Source organism: Saimiri boliviensis, chromosome 11, assembly GCF_048565385.1.
Source record: "Saimiri boliviensis isolate mSaiBol1 chromosome 11, mSaiBol1.pri, whole genome shotgun sequence".
Classification (NCBI taxonomy): domain Eukaryota; kingdom Metazoa; phylum Chordata; class Mammalia; order Primates; family Cebidae; genus Saimiri; species Saimiri boliviensis.
Genome location: NC_133459.1, coordinates 92741139 through 92760710, shown reverse-complemented (window position 1 = coordinate 92760710; position 19572 = coordinate 92741139). Strand labels below are relative to the sequence as shown.

Sequence of the window (19572 nt, the reverse complement as noted above, 5' to 3'; positions counted from 1 at the left end):
CACAGTTCCTCATCAGCAATGGAACAAGGCCTGATGGAGAATGAGTGTGTTCCATTAACAGAAGTAGGCTTCAAAAGGTGGTTGATAAGAAACTTCTGTGAGTTAAAAGAACTTGTTCTAACCCAATGCAAAGAAACTAAGAACTTTGAAAAAAAGTTTGACGAAATGTTAATCAGAATAGACAATTTAGAGAGGAATATAAGTGAATTAATGGAGCTGAAAAACACAACACAGGAATTTTGCAATGTATGCACAAGTTTTAAAAGCCAAATTGATCAAGCAGAAGAAAGGATATCAGAGGTCGAAGACCAACTCAATGAAATAAAATGAGAAGACAAGATTAGAGAAAAAAGGATAAAAGGGAATGAGCAAAGTCTCCAAGAAATATGGGACTATATGAAAAGACCTAATCTAGGTTTGATAGATGTACCTGAATGTGATGAAGAGAATGAATCCAAGCTGGAAAATATTCATCAGGATAGTATTCGGGAAAACTTTCCCAACCTAGCAAGGCAGGACAATATTCAACTCCAGGTAATATAGAGAACACCACAGAAATATTCCTCAAGAAGACCAACCTCAAGGCACATAATCGTCAGATTCACCAGGGTTGAAATGAAGGAGAAAATGCTAAGGGCAGCCAGAGAGAAAGGTCAGATTACCCACAAAGGGAAGCCCATCAGACTCACAGCAGATCTCTCAGCAGAAATCCTACCAGCCGGAAGAGAGTGGGGGCCAATATTCAACATCCTTAAAGAAAAGAACTTTCAACCCAGAATTTCATACCCAGCCAAACTCAGCTTCGTAAGCAAAGGAAAAATAAAATCTTCTGTGAACAAGCAAGTACTCAGAGATTTCATCACCACCAGGCCCGCTTTACAAGAGCTTCTGAAAGAACCACTACACATAGAAAGGAACAACCAGTATCAGCCTTTCCAAAAATATATCAAAAAGTAAAGAGCATCAACATAATGAAGAGTTTACAATGCTGCATCCAGACTTAACTCACATGCAAGGATACACAAAGACTCAAAACAAAGGGATGGAGAAAGATTTACCAACCAAATGGAGAGCAAAAATAAATAAATAAAGAAAAAGCGGGAGTTGCAATTATCGCCTCTGATAAAATAGACTTTAAAGCAACAAAGATCAAAAGAGGAAAAGAAGGATATGACATAATGGTAAAAGGATCAATGCAACAAAAAGAGCTAACGATCCTAAATATATACACATCCAATACAGGAGCACCCAGATACATAAGACTTATAAAGAGACTTAGACGCCTACACAATAACAGTGGGAGACTTCAGCATCAAAATTAGACAGATCAAAGACACAGAAAATTAACAAGGATATCCAGGACTTGAACTCAGATCCGGAACAAGTAAATTTAATAAACATTTATAGAACTCTCCACTTTAAAGGCACAAAATACACACTCTTATCAGTACCACATCACAGCCACTTACAGGTTTAAATGAAACATTGGTTGGCTGCTTGTTTGTTCTTTTCTTCCCTCATTTTTTCCTGCCTCCATTATTAAGCACAATTATTGGTATAAAAGAGGTTTTCAATACCCATTTTTAGACTGCATTCTAGCCTGGGCAATAAAGCAACACTCCCGTTCTCTCTCCCTCTTCCTCTTCCTCTTTCTTCCTGTCCTTTATTCTTTTTCTTTCTTTCTTTCTCTCTCTCTTTCTTTAAAAACAAACAAACAAACAAACAAACAAACAAAACAGATGGGAGTAGACTCATAGCACCTTTGTTCATCAGGCCTTGCTCCATAATGGCCGAAAAACTATAGTTAGGAGAGTTACAGTGAGGGAAAGGTGGTCAACCAGGAATATTTCAAAGAAAGTAAATCTATGCCTAACCTGTTGTCTTTTACACAAATTAGATAGCACTTGAATTATGTCACTGTTGATACAGTGTCATCAAATATGGGCTTAAACTATGATCAAATCATGATGGGTATCATTAGTAAAATACCAGTAAAGGGAAAGTATTTGAAAGTTCACTATTAGTTCAGTAGAAATTAGTATATACAGTTCATGGCAAAATGCTCATTCCAGGAGCCCTATAGAAAGATATCTGCAATGGTCATTATCAATACAATCTTAGACCTGTTTTAAAAAAAAAACAATTCTGAAATTATATATAAATAATAGTATGGATATGCTTACAATAAAATGAAAACTTCAGCTCCTAAGAGGCTTGAGTTTTCACGTTAGATATTTAGTCATCTTTTTAAATTGTGGATAGGAAACGCAGGACAACTGTGTTGCCATCAACCCTCCCATACCCATTATAGACATTGCTAATTGATCACAAACCTTGTTCCTATGGTACCAAGATTTATCCCCCAAAGACTTTTCAGATTATATTACCTTCATACGCTTCAAATTTGCATTGTATGGTTAATTTGAACATGACGATACTTTCAATATATTCCTGCTGGCAAGCTGGGTTTTATTTTATTTTATTTTATTTTATTTTATTTTATTTTATTTTATTTATTTATTTTTGAGACGGAGTTTTGCTCTTGTTACCCAGGCTGGAGTGCAATGGTGCGATCTCGGCTCACCGCAACCTTCGCCTCCTGGGTTCAAGCAATTCTCCTGCCTCAGCCTCCCAAGCTGGGATTACAGGCAGGCGCCACCACGCCCAGCTAATTTTTGTATTTTTAGTAGAGACGGGGTTTCACCATGTTGACCAGGATGGTCTCGATCTCTTGACCTCGTGATCCACCTGCCTTGGCCTCCCAAAGTGCTGGGATTACAGGCTTGAGCCACCGCGCCCGGCTCTTATTTTATTTTATTTTAAAGATGGTTTTTCACCCTGATGGCAAGGCTGGTCTTGAACTCCTGACCTTAGGTGATCCACCCATCTCGGCCTCCCAAAGTGCTAGGATTATGGGCGTGAGCCACTGCATCTGGCCTAAGCTGGGTTTTAAATCATTTTAATTTGCTAAGCTCCTCAGACCTGACATTTTGGAAAGGCTTCATTTGTTGAATAATAACCTTGAATACTTCTGCATTTACAGTAGACGAGAGAGAATCTCCGCATATTTTTCTTCTGATTTTCATGTGCTCAATGATATTATTACGGCACCCATGGTGGATGGCAAATGTCTACAAAGAGCTATAAGATCCATGTTGCTTTACAAATATTACAAATGTTTATAGATGTGGGAGCTTCAGAGATAGCACAAATCTGTAAATGAACGTCCAAAGAAAACTTAAAAAAAAAAAAACAAGGACTTTATCAGATCACATAAAAGAGTACTTTGTAGAGTACTTCACAGCTCACATGCATTATTCAATTTAATCTACTTAAAATCCCTGAATGAAAGATATTAAAATTCCTATTTTACAGATAAGAACACTGGGATTTATTATGAAGGATGATATTCTAGAAAGATGGATATTTTACTGTGAGTTAGTTCTCTGGTCTCAGAGCCAATAGAGACCTGATTATATGTGACAACTCCCAGTTGTCAGGTTACACCAGGATTCGTACAGCAGAGTTTCTTACATAAACCTTACCCCTCACTCTCTTTTCTCAATTTTGTTCTGGTGTTTAGAACCAATCTCTCTCCTTTCATTTACCCACTATTCCTGTTTCTCTTCTTTCTCTTTTCTCACCGAAGTATGCTCTGTAACTCTACAGATGATAGCACAAGACTCTGACTCAAAAAAAAAAGGACTTCTCAACACTGGTGAAGAGGTGGGGCCCTTGTCCAGCCCAAACCACCAGCATTCAGCTCTCTCTTGGGAAGAGAGTTGAGTCCTCACCTTGGTTAAAGCCACTTAAGCTGAAAATCCATATCCAATAAAGATCTGTGTCTCTGGAATCTTTGATCAGAAGAATTCTGATACAATGCAAATAATTGGTCCAAGTTGTCTGAATGACCGACTTGAAATTAGCCCAAAAAGCTCATCTCTAATTACAGGAGCAATCTGACAGTTAGTGATATATCCCAGTATTTGTTTCCACAAGACCCGTCTATGTGTGCTGCAGAATAAGATATGATGTAAGAAGCTTGGATTCCATAGTCCATGGTATTCAAGAAGGGCATGTTGCCGAGAAGGGGTTGACAGCAGCACAGGTATTACTTTGAAGCATTCCAATAATTGATATGAGCATTGGAGGATTCTCTCTCTTCCCCTCTAGCCTAACTAATTTGCAAAAGACATCAACCCTTAAGATATCATCCATTTTTCTTGCCATGATATTTGAAATGGGGTACCTCCACAGCTTATCAGTACCAGTTTTCTAAAATGTCCATGGTATTCAACCACCAAATACAAATTCAGAATACAGTTGTCAAAACCATTGTCACCCTAATAAAAATACATGCTAAAAATACAGGTGCTTTTGATTCAGATCTTACATTGTGACGTAGGCTGGATCGACACAGGTCAAGCTGAGCCACAGCCCAGTGATTTTTGACCTGTATATAATTTGTATGATTCAAGTTTTCACAATCTTTTGTAGCTAACTTGAGGGCTACACATCTCCAGTGATGGTGAACATTGGACTTGAGAATCTGCTTATCTGAAATTTTTCTTCAAAACCTAGGAATGACTTTTGAGTTGTATCTAATCTCGAATATCATATGATCATGGTGCAGAAATAAAATCTTTTTTTTTTTTTTTTTTTTTTGAGACAGAGTGTCATTCTGTTGCTAGGCACCAGGCTGGAGTGCAGTGGTACGATCTCAGCTCCCTGCAACCTCCGCCTCCTGGGTTCAAGCAATTCTCCTGCCTCAGCCTCCCGAGTAGCTGGGACTACAGGCACACGCCACCATGCCCAGCTAATTTCTGTATTTTTAGTAGAGACAGGGTTTCACCATGTTGGCAGGGATGGTCTCGATCTCTTGACCTCATCATCCACCCACCTCGGCCTCCCAAAGTGCTGGAATCACAGGCGTGAGCCACCGCTCCCAGCAGAAATAAAACCTTTTAAGGAGTTATGTTGATTATGAGAAGGTGAGTGTTCCCCTCAAACTAGGTGTTCTTAGTTTCCCCAGAGAACCATGAAATCTGCTTATTTCTTACGTAGTTAAAGAATTACCATGAAATTCTACTCATTGGACAGGAACTTTGTGCTTCACACCTTCTTTCAGTTACTAATTCACTGTTAACATACAGTAAATAAATAACTGAAATGTGCAGTTTTGCTATATCATTCATTGTAATAATTTTTATCACCTTCTATAGATTTATTTGCCTGTGAGTAACGACAAGCTGAGGTGCTGATCCAGACACTAGCATAGGAATTCTGGGTGACATTGGGCTAAAGGTACTTCAATTAGGAGCCTCCTGAGTAGTAAGACCAAAACCCAAAGATAATTGGTAATAGTTTATTATTAAATAGAGAAGCATTCCATTACTGGTGTTAGCAATCACTGAAATCTTCCCTATAAACTTTGTAAAATTAATCAGAGAAGGAGAGAGGGCAAGAAACAAAAATAAGCCTGTAGTGCTTTCCACATTACTCATGAGAGCAGCCTGTTCTCAGATGTGCTTCCGCACGGTGGTTTGGTGCCTACTGTCCTGGAATCAGGTAGATCCTAGATTATAGTTCTCCTGAACTGTTCTATAGACAACAACCTGGACATTATGAAACATTAAGTTTTCCCCTTGAGATAGTCCTACAGGTTCTATGTACTGATGAAACTAATGACTCAGCTGGTCTGAAGGATCCCTAGAGGAAATGACTTGCCGAACAATGCAGTTTGACATCCTGATGTTTGCATCCCCCCCTTGCCTCAACCAAACAACTGCCTCAAGTTTCCAGCCCCTCAACTTCCATAATCCCCTTAAAAACCCCAGCCCAGAACTCCTCATGGAGATAGATTTGAGGGTCTCCTTCCATCTCTTTGCTCAGTGCCCTGAGATCATTGAACTCTCTCTCTGCTGCAAATCCTGCTGTCTCAGTGTATTCAATTTCTTACTGTACAGAGGGCATATGAACCTGTTGGTCCTATAACATCATCAGTAAAGCAACTATAAAGTACTGACCTAGAACAACTACTTCCTTTTTCCTACTATCCATTTATATCTTACATGATTGTATTCTAAGAATGCCCTCTATTATTGAGGAATAAAACCATACATATTGGGCATGCCTAATCCAAAATTTCTTAAACTGTTTAGTAAAAATGTTATCAAGATGGAAAAGATTTTAGTTCAATTTATTCTGTAGTGGAGCAGAAAACCATCTATATGCATGTTATCATTCTTTTAAGTTAGTGATATATCCCAGCATTAGTTTCCACAAGACCCTTTTATGTGTGTTGCAGAATAAGATATGATGTAAGAAGCTTGGATTCTGTAGTACATGATATTCAAGAAAGGCAAGTTACTGAGAAGGGGTGTCAGCAACCTGGTGACATCATTATCTTTCAAAGTTTTTTATTAAGCTTTTAACATCTAGGCTATCTTTAGCCTAACTGACTGCTGAGAGTAATGTTGATTATAAGTAATTAGCATAGACAATTAGAGAGCACTTTTAAGGTTGAACGTCATTGGCATTCATGTAGCAATTATTTATCGAGTGTGTGCTTTGTGCCAGCAATAAGCTAGATGCTGAAATACAGTCATAAACAAGGCAGATGTAGTTTCTCCCTTCAAGGCACCTACATTCTGGGGAAAGACATGCAATCAAATAAGTAACATCGTTTTTTAGTTAATTAAAATGGGTAAATTAATAGCTGTCTTTCAAAAATAACAGCTGTTGGTGAGGATCTGAAGAAAAGAAAACTCTTATACACTGTTGGTGGGAATTTAAATGAGTACAGCCTCTATGGAAAACAGTTTGGAGAGTTCTCAAAGAAGTAAAAATAAAACTGCCATTCAATCCAGCAATCTCACTACTGGGTATCTGCTCAAAGGAAGAGAAATCAATATTTCAAAAAGACATCTGCAACCATATGTTTATTGCATCACTATTCACGGTAGCAAAGATATGGAATCAACTTAAGTGTCCATCAATGGATGACTGGATAAAGAAAATGTGATACACACACACACACACACACACACACACGGACTACTATTTGGCCATAATAAAAGAATGAAATAAAGTATTTTGCAGCAGAATGGATGGAACTGGAGACTATCTTAAGTGAAGTAACTCAGAAACAGAAAGTCAAACACTGCGTGTTCTCTCTTATGAGTGGGAGCTAAATAACGTGTACACATAGACATAGAGAGTGAAACAATAGATGATGGAGACTAGAAACGTGGGAGGGTGGGAAGTGGGCGAGGGATGAGACTTACCTAACAATTAAAATGTACTCTATTTGGGTGATGGTTACACTAAATGGTTAGATTTTACCAACATGCAATGTATCAATGTAACAAACATACTATACTCCTGAAATCTACAAAAATAAAAATAAATAATTCAGTGGTTTTATTTTATTTGAGTTAGAATTCTAAAAAGGCATCTTTGAGTTGCAGACACCAAACGATGGCCAGATGTTTACTTCTCATCAAGTGTTCAGTCATCACATATTCTTATAGTATTTCCGCCTTAAGCACAGATCCGTAAGCTTATCATGGAGGATGAGAGAGAAGAGAATACTGGTGTTTCTTTTGTTGATCACAGATAGATGAATCATGTGTTTTTAACCAACCATTTGCTGCTAGGTCTGCATGTTTGTGTCCCCACCCCCAATTTATGTATTGATGCCCTAATCCTTAATGTGATGAAATTTGGAGGTGGGGCTTTTAGAAGATCACTGGATCACCAAGATGGAGTTCTCGTGTGTGGGATTAGTACACTTGTGAGAAGAGACATGAGAGGGATGATCTGTTTCTACCATGTGAGTACGGAGCAAGGAGGCAGCCATCTGAAAACAAGAAGAGGGCCTTCCTTGGACACCAAATCTGCTGGCAGTTTGAGGTTGGAGTTGCTAGCCTCCAGAACTCTAAGAAATCAATTATTTGAACCACCTAATCCATCGTATTTTTTATAGCAGCCTAAACAGATTAAGACACTTCTTTCACCAGGATTCATTTGTCCTATAAATAAAACTAAGTCACTCACAAGAGTGAAGCAACAACATGAAATATAGTTTCTGGGATCACTGAAATCATATTTCTTCGCATGTGAAGTGGAGAGGGGACTGGACCCTTGGGAACTGACCATTCAGGTGCCCAGGGTGAAAGTGCATTTTTTAAAGATGATAGATGGAGCTTCATTGTGACCATCAGGAGACGTGAATTACGGTTCTAGCAGAGCCAGCTCTTAAATTTGGGCATATCAATAAACTCTCCAGTCTCAATGTACTCTAAAATAAGGTGATACGGAAGAAACCAATCTTTCTTAACATTATTTTTAACAGAATTTTTTTTTTTAACGCAAATCTTAGGTGGAAACCCAGTGCAGAGAGAAAAAGTAGTGTTGATACAGTGTTGGAGAGTTTGCAGGAGGGTAGGAATGAGAAGGTGAGTGGAGAGAGGGGGATCCCTGACAGCTCAGAGGTTTTTTTGTTTGTTTGTTTTGTTTTTTTTGAGGTGGACTCTCACTCTGTCACTCAGGCTGGAGTGCAGTGCAATCATGGCTTACTGCAATCTCCGCCTCCCAGGTTCAAGTGATTCTCCTGCCTCAGCCTCTCGTGTAGCTGCAACTACAGGTGCGGGCCACCACACCTGGCTAATTTTTGTATTTTTAGTAGAGATGGAGGTTTCACTATGTTGGCCAGGCTGGTCTCGAACTCCTGATCTCAAGTGATCCACCCGCCTCGGTCTCCCAAAATGCTGAGATTGCAGGCATGAGACACCACACCTGATCTACAGTTCAGCCTTTCTCCACACCCTGCAGTGACTCCCAAAACACCTCTCTGAAACACTTTGGTCTCCATAATGCATAGTTTGAGGAACAGTCAGTAGAAAGAATGACCTCTAAACTTTTTTCCTTGCCCATACCATGTGAGCTAACATAGGGATCTGGAGGCCAAACCTCTTAAAGGTGCAAAGTGCAGTGATACTGTCACCAACTCTAGTCAACTAGTTCTCAGTCAACAGAGCAAGACTGAGAAGGGTCCAGTCAAGGAGCGAGGAAACCTATTCCCCCAACAGGAAGTCCCGGGACCCTCACTCCAGCACCAACCCTGCACCCATGGTGTGCAAAACACCCAGTCAAACCACTAGGTGGAGCCAAAATCTTTGAAAAAGAAGCATGCTGAGGTCTGCAGAAGCATGTGCTGTCTTTATGTGAGAACTGGGTTCCTTGATAGGTTAAAAAGGAAACAAAAGAGACAGCATTCTGGAACACCATGAGTCTAGATTGCTTTCTGCCTGCCCAGAGATTACTTCTCAATTTTATCTAAGCCCTTTGTAAAGTTTTGAAGTAAAAGACCTCATTATTTAAGATACTGATTGGGCCCTACCACCATCTCTAGAGTTGTGTCCTGTTCAGATGCTGGTTTAACAGAAACATCATTCTACAGACAGAATATGTGTAAGAAGACTGGGAGATGACCCAATCCAACTATCTCAAGTGACCGTCTAACCTTGGCTGAAGCACTGCTAGGTATAGAGAGCACGCTAACATTTGAGGCAACCCATTTCCTTTCCTGCCACGTATGTTTATCACAGTCTTGCTTTCTATCAAGTCGAAATTTGTTTCCCTGTATCTTAGACTTCTTGTTTCCGGGTCTAATCTCTCTATCGTAGGGAACAGTTTAATCATCTTAAGAACAGTCCTTAAAGCATTTAAACAGCCGCCATGGTTCCTGGGTGTCTTTGGTTTTCTTCTTTTCTTTTCTTTTTCTTTCTTTCTTTTTTTTTTTTTTTTTTTTTTTTTTGAGATGGAGTCTTGATCTGTCACCCAGGCTACAGTGCAATGGCATGATCTCAGTTCACTGCAACCTCCGCCTCCTGGGTTCACGCCATTCTCTTGTCTCACCCTCCTGAGGAGCTGGAATTACAGGCAGGCACCACCACACCCGGCTAATTTTTGTATTTTTAGCAGAGACGGGGTTTCACTATGTTGGTCAGTCTGGTCTCAAACTCCTGACCTCATGATCCGCCCCCCTCAGCCTCCCAAAGTGCTGGGATTACAAGCGTGAGCCACCACGCCCAGCCCCTTTGGTTTTCTAAACCAAAATCTCTTCCCTATTTATTGTTTGTTCCCTTAAACAACCTATAATTTTTTATTGTGACACGAGAATCACCTTCATAGCAACAACTGATATAACATATCAAGGCATTTTTGTCTTGGCTAAACAGCAGTAAAGGTAGAAAAACACAGTGTCATCTTAATAATAGGAGCTCTACGTGACTGGAATGCAAGAGACGTGGAGGAATCATGAAAAAATCAAGGAAGAGAGTATGGGAAATGGAGCTGGGAAGGCAACTCAGGCCAGGGTGGGAAATCTCACATATTTCTTCTTGGCATTCATCTGTCATCCACCCATCTTTACTTTAATTCTACCAAAAAGTATTTATTGAGCAACTGGCACTGTAATGAGCCCTGGGAAGAAAATAGAGAGCAAAACACACATAGTTCTTGACTTTAGGCAACATGCATTCTAGTAGAGAAAAAATAGACAATCAGTAAAATCATACGAGTATATATTTATAAATGGCAGCAATTTCCAGGAAATAAAAGTGTAGGCACGTATGAAGGAATGTAATGGGGGACTGAACAAGTTGTGCATGGAATGTTCAGGGAAGGCCTTCCTGGAGGAAGGACCATTTCAGCTGAGATGTAAAGGAAAAGAAGTTAGTACTGGGCAAAGAGGAGGTGTGTAGGGCTCCATGAGCCCCACATTGGGCACCAGAATGTAGGGAGCCAGCCCTACATCACCCGTGGGTACCCAAAGTTTGGTAGCAACAATGGAATGAGAAAAAGACAGATTAAGAGAGACAGTGGGACCAGGGGGCCGTCACTCATTACTTTGGAGGAGACAGTGAAAGCCCTGAGCTCTGATCATCCACTCTATTTATTGGTTACAATCACTTTGATCTACAGGGTAGAGGTGGAGTAATGGTGGGAGAGGGTGATGATGGAGTGAATCAGTGAACCGGAACTGGCATGTCATCCCAAGGATTGATAAAAGTGGCAGTTTGGGAGTTTCACAAAACAAGAACATGTGGTTACCTTTAGTTTATTATCTATGTGCAGCTGGTGGAACATGGACCTTACCAGGAGCCTACAAGTCTGGCTACGTCATAGTGCTGTGAAGGGGCTTATGTCCTTGAGCACAATGTTTACGGTAACAGAGCCGAGGTCACCCTGCTCCAGAACATGAGGCACGAAAAGGCCTTCCTCCTCAGAGGCCTCCTGTGGCCTTCTGTGGTTTGTTCTTCCTTGTTTGTGGAGGAAAGCATTCCAGACAGAAGGAACAGTATGAACAACGATCCTAAGGCAGAGAAACTAAAGGAATGCTAAGATACCCTAAGGATAAAAGTGAGGGTAAAAGTAGTGAAAAATGAAGTTAGACAAGGCAAGATTAGGGGATTTTAAAGGCCAAGCTAAGCAGTTTAATCTTTATTTCATGAACAGCTAGAAACCATTAAGGGAGGATTATAATGTAACCCCAGGACTTTGTGAGGCGAAGGTGGGAGGATCACTTGAAGCCAAGAGTTTGAGTCCAGCCTGAGCAACATAGTGAGACCCTACCTCTACAGAAATAAACATTTTTCAAAAGAAATATATTTTTTAAAAGGCCAAGCACAGTAGCTCACACCTGTAATCCCAGCACTTTGGGAGGCAGAGGCAGGAAGATCCCTTAAGGCCAGGAGTTCAAGACCAGACCGAGCAACATAACAAGACCCTGTCTACAAAAAATTTAAAAATTATCCAGGTGCAGTGTGTGGACCTGCAGTCCCAGCTATTTGGGAGGCTGAGACAGGAGAATCCCTCGATCCCAGGAGTTTGAGGTTACAGTGAGCTGTAATTGTGCCACAGCACTCCAGCCTAGGTGACAGAGCTAGACCCTGCCTCTTAAAAAATAATAACAAAGGGGCCAGGTGCGGTGGCTCATGCCTATAATCCCAGCACTTTGGGAGGCTGAGGCAGGTGGATCACGAGGTCAAGAGATCGAGACCATCCTGGTCAACATGCTGAAACCCCGTCTCTACTAAAAATACAAAAAGTTAGCTGGGCATGGTGGCACGTGTCTGTAATCTCAGCTACTTAGGAGGCTGAGGCAGGAGAATTGCCTGAACCCAGGAGGCGGAGGTTGTGGTGAGCCGAGACCACACCATTGCACTCCAGCCTGGGTAACAAGAGCAAAACTCCATCTCAAAAAATAATAATAATAATAACAAAGTATTTCATAAGCTGTTTGTAGTAAGAGACATGACTAGATCTGTGCTTAGAAAAATGCTGTGGCCGTAGGTATAGGAGGTTGAACCAGCACACACTTGGCAGAGGGCTGAATCACGAAGGTGATGATGGGGAGTCACCACTTTAGAATATACCAGTGTGGAAGCTGGAGCAGCTACCACATCTCTCTCACAGGACTGCAGTCCTGAAAGAGAAAGAATTTAAATGCATACTGCCAAATGTTCACTGATATGTCCATTTCTGTTATATGTTCAATGTCACACAGCTAGCTGGTATAGCAGAGGAAGTATGGGAACCCAGATACAAACTACATAACTATCTACTAATGATATGGTTTGGCTGTATCACCACCCAAATCTCATCTCGAACTGTAGTTCCCATAACCCCCACATGTATGGGAACTATGTTATGTTATGGGAGGTAATTGAATCATGGTGGCAGTTAATCCCATGCAGCTGTCCTCCTGATAGTGAGTTCTCACAAGATCTGATGGATTTGTAAGGAGGTTTCCCTCCTTTTGCTGGGCACTTCACCTTTCTGCTGCCATGTGAAGATGGACATGCTGCTTCCCATTCCACCATGACTGTAAGTTTCCTGAGGCCTCCTTAGCCATGCTGAGCTGTGAGTCAATTAAACCTCTTTCCTTTAAAAATTGCCCAGTCTCAGGTATGTCTTTATTAGCCACATGAGAATGGACTAACATACCCAGTCATCCCATTTTTTTTTCCCTGGAAAAGAGATCTTGGGATTACCAAGAATGGATAATAATATCTAACAACAACAGTCTTTCTCAGACAAGAAAATGGCAGGGTCGGGGCAGGGGTGTAGGGAGACTGAAACGTGCTTCTTAAACAGGAACCAGAGTTCCTACAACTTAACACTGGGTAGGAGAGCTCTGGGTTTTAAGGTTGCTTGCTACTTACCTGCTTTGTCTTCTCTCCATATTCTCTGTTGTGATTATAAAAAGAGATGTCAGATCCCTGCATACGATCAGGAAATGGTGGCCACAAGTAAGGTAATAGACATATCCAGCCATCCCTAAACTTTTTACACAGGGGGCCAGTTCACTGTCCCTCAGACGATTGGAGGGCCACCACATACTGTGCTCCTCTCACTGACCACCAATGGAAGAGGTGCCCCTTCCTGAAGTGCGGTGGGGGGCCGGCTAAATGGCCTCAGGGGGCCGCATGCAGCCCGCAGGCTGTAGTTTGGGGACGCCTGATTATAGACCATCTCAAATTTTCCTTGTGACTCTAGTTTTTTTGTTTGTTTATTGGGCGTTTTGGTGGATTTTTATGTGTTTGCTTTTGCAATAAGAAAATGCAAGATCTACCTCTTAACCAATTTTTCAGTGTACAATACAGTCTTGTTAACTTTGGTCACAGTTAAATTGCACAACAGATCTCCAGAACTTACTCATCTTTCATATGTCCAAACTCATCAAGTTATATATATTAAATATATACAGGCTTTTGTATTTCAGTTATACCTCTATCAAGCTGTTTTTAAAAAGATGTTAAATCTAGAAGGGATTTGGTCCAACGTTTAGTCCAGAGTCTTGCAAGTGTGTGTCACAGCACAACAGGGAAGGACAGTCCCTCCAGAAGTGTGCTGCTGACGAGGTGCAGTGGCTCATACCTGTAATCCCAGCACTTTGGGAGGCTGAGGCAGGTGAGTCACCTGAGGTCGGGGGCTCGAGACTAAACTGGTCAACATGTGAAACACTGTTTCCACCGAAAGTACAAAATTTAGCTGGGCACACTGGTGCTCACCTGTAATCCAGCTACTAGGAAGGCTGAGGTACAAGAATCGCTTAAATTCAGGAGACAGAGAGGTTGCAGTGAGCTGAGATCATACCACTGAACTCCAACCTGGGCAGCAGAGGGAGACTAACACACACACACACACACAGACACACACACACACACACACACACACACACACACACAAAATGCATGCTGCCAAATGTTCACTGATATGTCCATTTCTGTTACATGTGAATTGCTATTATGGCAATGCTGTCCAGCAGAAATGGAACTGAGCAGGTTGTATAATCTGATAAAAAGAGATCGCTGAGACCAAGAGCTAAGCCGTGTGACCTTTACCAGAACACACACGAAAACACTGAGAACAGGCAAGAGAAGCCAAGGGGAGAGCAGTAACTGGTTCTACTGAAACAGCTTCCCAGACCTAAAGGGTGACAGAGCTTAGAGCCCTAAGAGGGCACTATTATACCATGAGACTTTGTTGTACTGATAGGATCATTATGGGGTAAATTGGTGTAGCTCAGAGGCTTTCATCCCTTCAAGAAGTACTACCAGAACTCCTAGTGTACCTCAAATCCCCCAAAATTAAAACCACTCCTCTAACCCATAGGGAAAGCCCAGGTGACGTGACACCAAACTGGGTTAGGACCCAGGTCTCTATCACATGTCTACTACTAAAGCCATCCACATAAAAGACCTCCCATTTAGAAGCAGAACAACAATAAATATGAATTTTAAAATATGTAAGCTAATGCTTGAAAATCTGAAGTTTAAAATAAAACCACTGGTGATTTTAATGCCAGGGTTCCAAATACAAATTTGATTTCAAATATTATTTTATTCTTTCCTCCAAATAATGTTAAGAAGCTGGTAGAGGAGAATCTGCTTAGATTTGTTTATTTATAGATGACTCAGAGTTTTTGTGAATGTCGAAATCTCCAGAAGGAAGAGAAATACATTCAATATTAAGGAAACAACTGCTCGGAATGAGCCAACATCCATCTTAATAAATTAACTTTCGGTATCAGACTCATCTTAACGGTCTCCACAGATTTTCTTAGTCCCACTGTCTCTTAGCTCCCTGCTTTGCTGTCAGGGTGACCAGCTCTGTACCAGCCAGAGTCTCTAGCTCCTACCACCAAGTCCAGATTTGGATGAACCTTCATACCACAAGGCATAGAATCTCACTCCCCCAGGGCATGACTGAAGGGCAGATCACACAACCCAGAAATGCCAGGGAGTTACCGCCCTAGGGCAGAACTTTAACCTCCCTCCCCCTCCCCTCCCCTTCCCCCAATCCCCCTCCCCCTCCTCTCCCTCTCTCCTCCCCTCTTCTTCCCTCCCCTTCCCTCCCCTCCCCCTCCCCTCCCCCTCCCCTCTTTTCTATTCCCTTCCTCTCCCCCACTTCTTTCTGTTGGGGGGTTTGTTTCTGTCTCTAGAGACTTGACTTTTAAGAGTCAACACATACACATTTAAGTGGCATTCATACAACCTTATCTAAGAATGGAGAATATTACCTCTGAAAAATCCTTCAACATATAAATTTCAATGAGCGTAATTAGGACTTCAGTGGGACAAAATCACCATTTTTATTCTCTTTTTGATGAAAGCTGCAATGCTGAACTAAGACAAGCAATGAGTATAATGCCTTTTTTTTTTTTTTTTTTTTTTTTTCAGAGATCGGCCTTTGGTGCATTTAAAATCTCTCTGCATACATTTTTACTGTAAAAACCTGCATCATCTTTATTACTGTAGGTAATAAAGAGAAGCCAAAATCCAAGATGCATGTACCAAGCTCCTCCATGCCTCGGGAGACGTTCCAGCTTCCTCTTGTATAATATGTTAAGTATAGCCTTGTGCCAGGAGCTGTTCTATATACTTTATATACCTTCATTTAGTTACTTTTTACAATGATCCAAGAAGTGGATGTTATTGTTCTTTTCTTTTTTTTTTTTTTCTTTTTTTTTTTTTGAGACAGAGTTTCACTCTTGTTACCCAGGCTAGAGTGCAATGGCACGATCTCGGCTCACCGCAACCTCCGCCTCCTGGGTTCAGGCAATTCTGTCTCAGCCTCCTGAGTAGTTGGGACGCACCACCATGCCCAGCTAATTTCTTGTATTTTTAGTAGAGACGGGGTTTCACCTTGTTGACCAGGATGGTCTCGATCTCTTGACCTTGTGATCCACCCGCCTCGGCCTCCCAAAGTGCTGGGATTACAGGCTTGAGCCACCGCGCCCGGCATGGATGTTATTGTTACTTCCATTTTCCAGGGGAGAAACTGACGCTCAGATTGCTTAGGTCATGTGATGGTTAATACTAAGTGTCAGCTCGATTGGATTGAAAGATCCAAAGTATGGATCCTGGGTGTATCTGTGATGGTATTGACAAAGGAGATGAACGTTTGAGTCAGTGGGCTGGGGAAGGCGGAACCACCCTTAATCTGGGTGGGCACTGTCTAATCAGCTGCCAGGGAGGCTAGAATATAAGCAGGCAGAAAAATGTGAAAAGAGAAACTGGCCTAGGCTCCCAGCCTCCATGTTTCTCCCGTACTGGATGCTTCCTGCCCTTGAACTCCAAGTTCTCAGTTTTGGAACTTGGAGTAGCTCTCCTGGCTCCTCAGCTTGCAGATAACCTATCGTGTGACCTTGTGATTATGTGAGTTAATACTTAAACTTCCCTTCATATATGTGTCGATCCTATTAGTTCTGTCCGTCTAGTCAGGGTCCCTCTAGGATATCACCCTGACTAATACAGGTAATGTCCACCGCCACAAGGCATATCGAAGAGGCAAAGCTAACTGATCACACAGTGCTTGCTCTCTGCCACATTCTTACCTGTGACTTCCATCCAGGGTTACAGGTGGCTGCCACTCTCAGGTCGCGGGGAGGGAGTCTAGGTGCCATCAGCATAAAGAGGATGGTGAAAACGGCGCACGCTGCAGGAAAAGAAGCAGAGAATGACGCCACGCTGTCCCCACGTCCCTGTCTCATTGCTTTCACTCCCGGCCAGCCGCCACGCTGACGTCTTCCCCAGGGGCAGATGTCAAAATCAAGGTCCTAGAGAAAACCTGGCCTCGCACTATCAGGTGGAAAGGAGGGGCACGGGGGTGAGTGCTCGTCCTTCCGTGGACCTCGGCAGCCCTGGAGGAGAGGAGGGAAGGCCACCCGGGCACTGGCCATTTCTCTCTGTACCCCCGTGTCTCCCTTGAGCCCCCCATCACACACCTCCAACCACAATTTAACCTACCACCCGCTCAGGATCATCTGGCTTTGAGCGATGACTCCCTCACATTTTATTGAGACTCCTTTTAATTGCTGAGGGAAAACAGATGCATCGTGATGGACTCTAAAAAGTTCATGGGAGACTGTTTGGGGGTTCTCTGGCCTTTGACTGCGCTGCAGCTGGAGAAGCAAACTTTCTGTTCCTTTCTGCCTCACTAGCCAGGGTTTCCTAAGCTTTGCACTGCTTCCTTGGCCGAACCCCCTCCTCTGGTTCTTCCCTCCTCTGTCCCTCCTGCACACCCCGACCAAGTGTGCCAAGCCTGTCCCTGTGCTCCCAGAACATTGGGTCATCAGCTCTGAGTCAGATTCCCGCCCCTACCTGGCACCACCCCAAGTTGGGCAGTTAGCCCAAAGCACTGAACAAGACTTCCCTCTTCCTGTCCTCTCTCCCCAGGCGGGAGCCCGTCGCTCCCCTCTTTCTTCTTTTTTTATTTTTTTATTTTTTTATTTTTATTTTTTTTTATTTGAAAATTTCGCTCTTGTTACCCAGGCTGGAGTGCAATGGCGCCATCTCGGCTCACCGCAACCTGCGCCTCCTGGGTTCAGGCAATTCTCCTGCCTCAGCCTCCTCAGTAGCTGGGATTACAGGCACGCGCCACCATGCGCAGCTAATTTTTTTTTTTTTTTTTTTTTTTTTTTTTTTTTTTTGTATTTTTAGTAGATGCGGGGTTTCACCATGTTGACCAGGATGGTCTCAATCTCTTGACCTCGTGATCCACCCGCCTCGACCTCCCAAAGTGCTGGCATTACAGTCTTGAGCCACCGAGCCCGGCCAACTTCCTCAGGCTTCTTAATGCCTCACATTCTTCCTTTCATTGAAAACCCGCAGAATCAAAAAAAAAAAAAAAAAAAAAGATACACCACGGTGCAATTATTTTAATTCATTTCTATGATAAATATTTTCATGGCCTAATCTTTGTCAGGAACCGGGATAATATTTGACCTTTGGCGGGCATTCCACGCCTGTGAACAACACGTCCTAAGTCAAGAGCAAGCAACTGTGTGGATAGGGGTGAAAAGCCACAGGGCAGTTCAGGGCAACTGCTGGAGATTAATGTTCATGCAGGGAGGGGCAGGCATGGGGACCAGAGGGTAGGCAGGGTCGGTCAAGGTCCTAGTGGAAAGGCGGGGCCCCCCAGGAACACATACAGTCTGCACCCCATGCTCACCAGGAGCTGAGACACTTTGAGCTGGTGTGCATTCTAACACGGTACTTTTACTGAAGAGTAGGATAATGTGGCATTCGTTTTTGCCTGTCTTAGGAGGGGCTTATATTCTAATAAAAGTTAAAACTCAAGCTGAATAAACGAAACTCTAACTTTCGAATTCAGGAGTCCTTGTACAGGGAAGGCAGGGATTAGGGAGAAGATAGGCACCTCAGCCCATGGAAACTACAACAGGAAAATCACTCCCTACACCCACCGTCCTGCCTGTTCTCCAGATCTTGAAGAGTGACATAACCAGCAGAAGGAAAAACCAGTCCCTGAATCCCACCCCGCCCCCACTCAGTTCACTCCTTCTTTTGTTAAAACTTTCTGTAGAGAGCGATGACTGAGAGGATCAAAGCATCCACTTCCTTCCCTTTGATGTGTGGTCCGAGACAGGCTCTGATGTCAGCCACGTGTTGTATTTCATTAGATCTGATATTAAGCTTCCCAGAGGTCAGGACGACCACGCTGCTTTAACCAGGCTATAAGCAGGTTCACTTTGCTGGAAATATCAGAGATCCCAGCACCTTTCAGACCCACTAGGAAATTATACCGGTAAAGAAGTTGAAGTGTCTTTTCTTGATCTTTACTGCTTTGCATTACGAGACCTCTCTTCAAGCTTACTTTTCTGCCAAAACAGTCCAGATTCTGCATTCCGAAATCATATTCCTTCTGCATGTCACATTTTGGAGCTTCAAGCAGGTATGAAGAGGAGCAAGTTTTGGAGAAAGCGCCTACTTTCTCTAAAACTGAGCCTCCGCTGATTTTAAGCCCTGGGTTATCCTCTAGCCAAGTAAGATGAGCTCTGAGCAATAGCACGAGATTTGCTAGTGGTATTTTGAGAACCAGAGTACAAACTCTAATTAGCCTCTCCCCAGAGAAAATTTTTAACCATAAATTTTCTCCTGTCTGGAAAACAAGCGGTTTATGCTGCACAAGCTGCACATATGCCCCAAAGGAATAAGTTTCATAGCGCATCTTGATTTCAGGCTGCATTCTGAATTTGCT

General features: G+C 42.4%; 1 long non-coding RNA gene across 2 annotated transcripts in view; it reads right to left on the bottom strand.

The window, feature by feature from the left end:
* Positions 1-17647, bottom strand: part of LOC104652271 (uncharacterized) — a 62067-nt gene extending 44420 nt beyond the window's left edge. Inside the window, exons 1-2 of one of the 2 annotated variants that reach the window (XR_012512502.1) lie at positions 17322-17647; positions 16910-17010 (exon numbers count right to left, since the gene is read on the bottom strand). This is a non-coding gene — a long non-coding RNA (uncharacterized LOC104652271). The remainder of the gene's footprint in view (positions 1-16909; positions 17011-17321) is intronic. The other variant, XR_745608.2, reaches the window with a different exon arrangement.
* Between the last annotated feature and the right edge of the window lie 1925 nt (positions 17648-19572).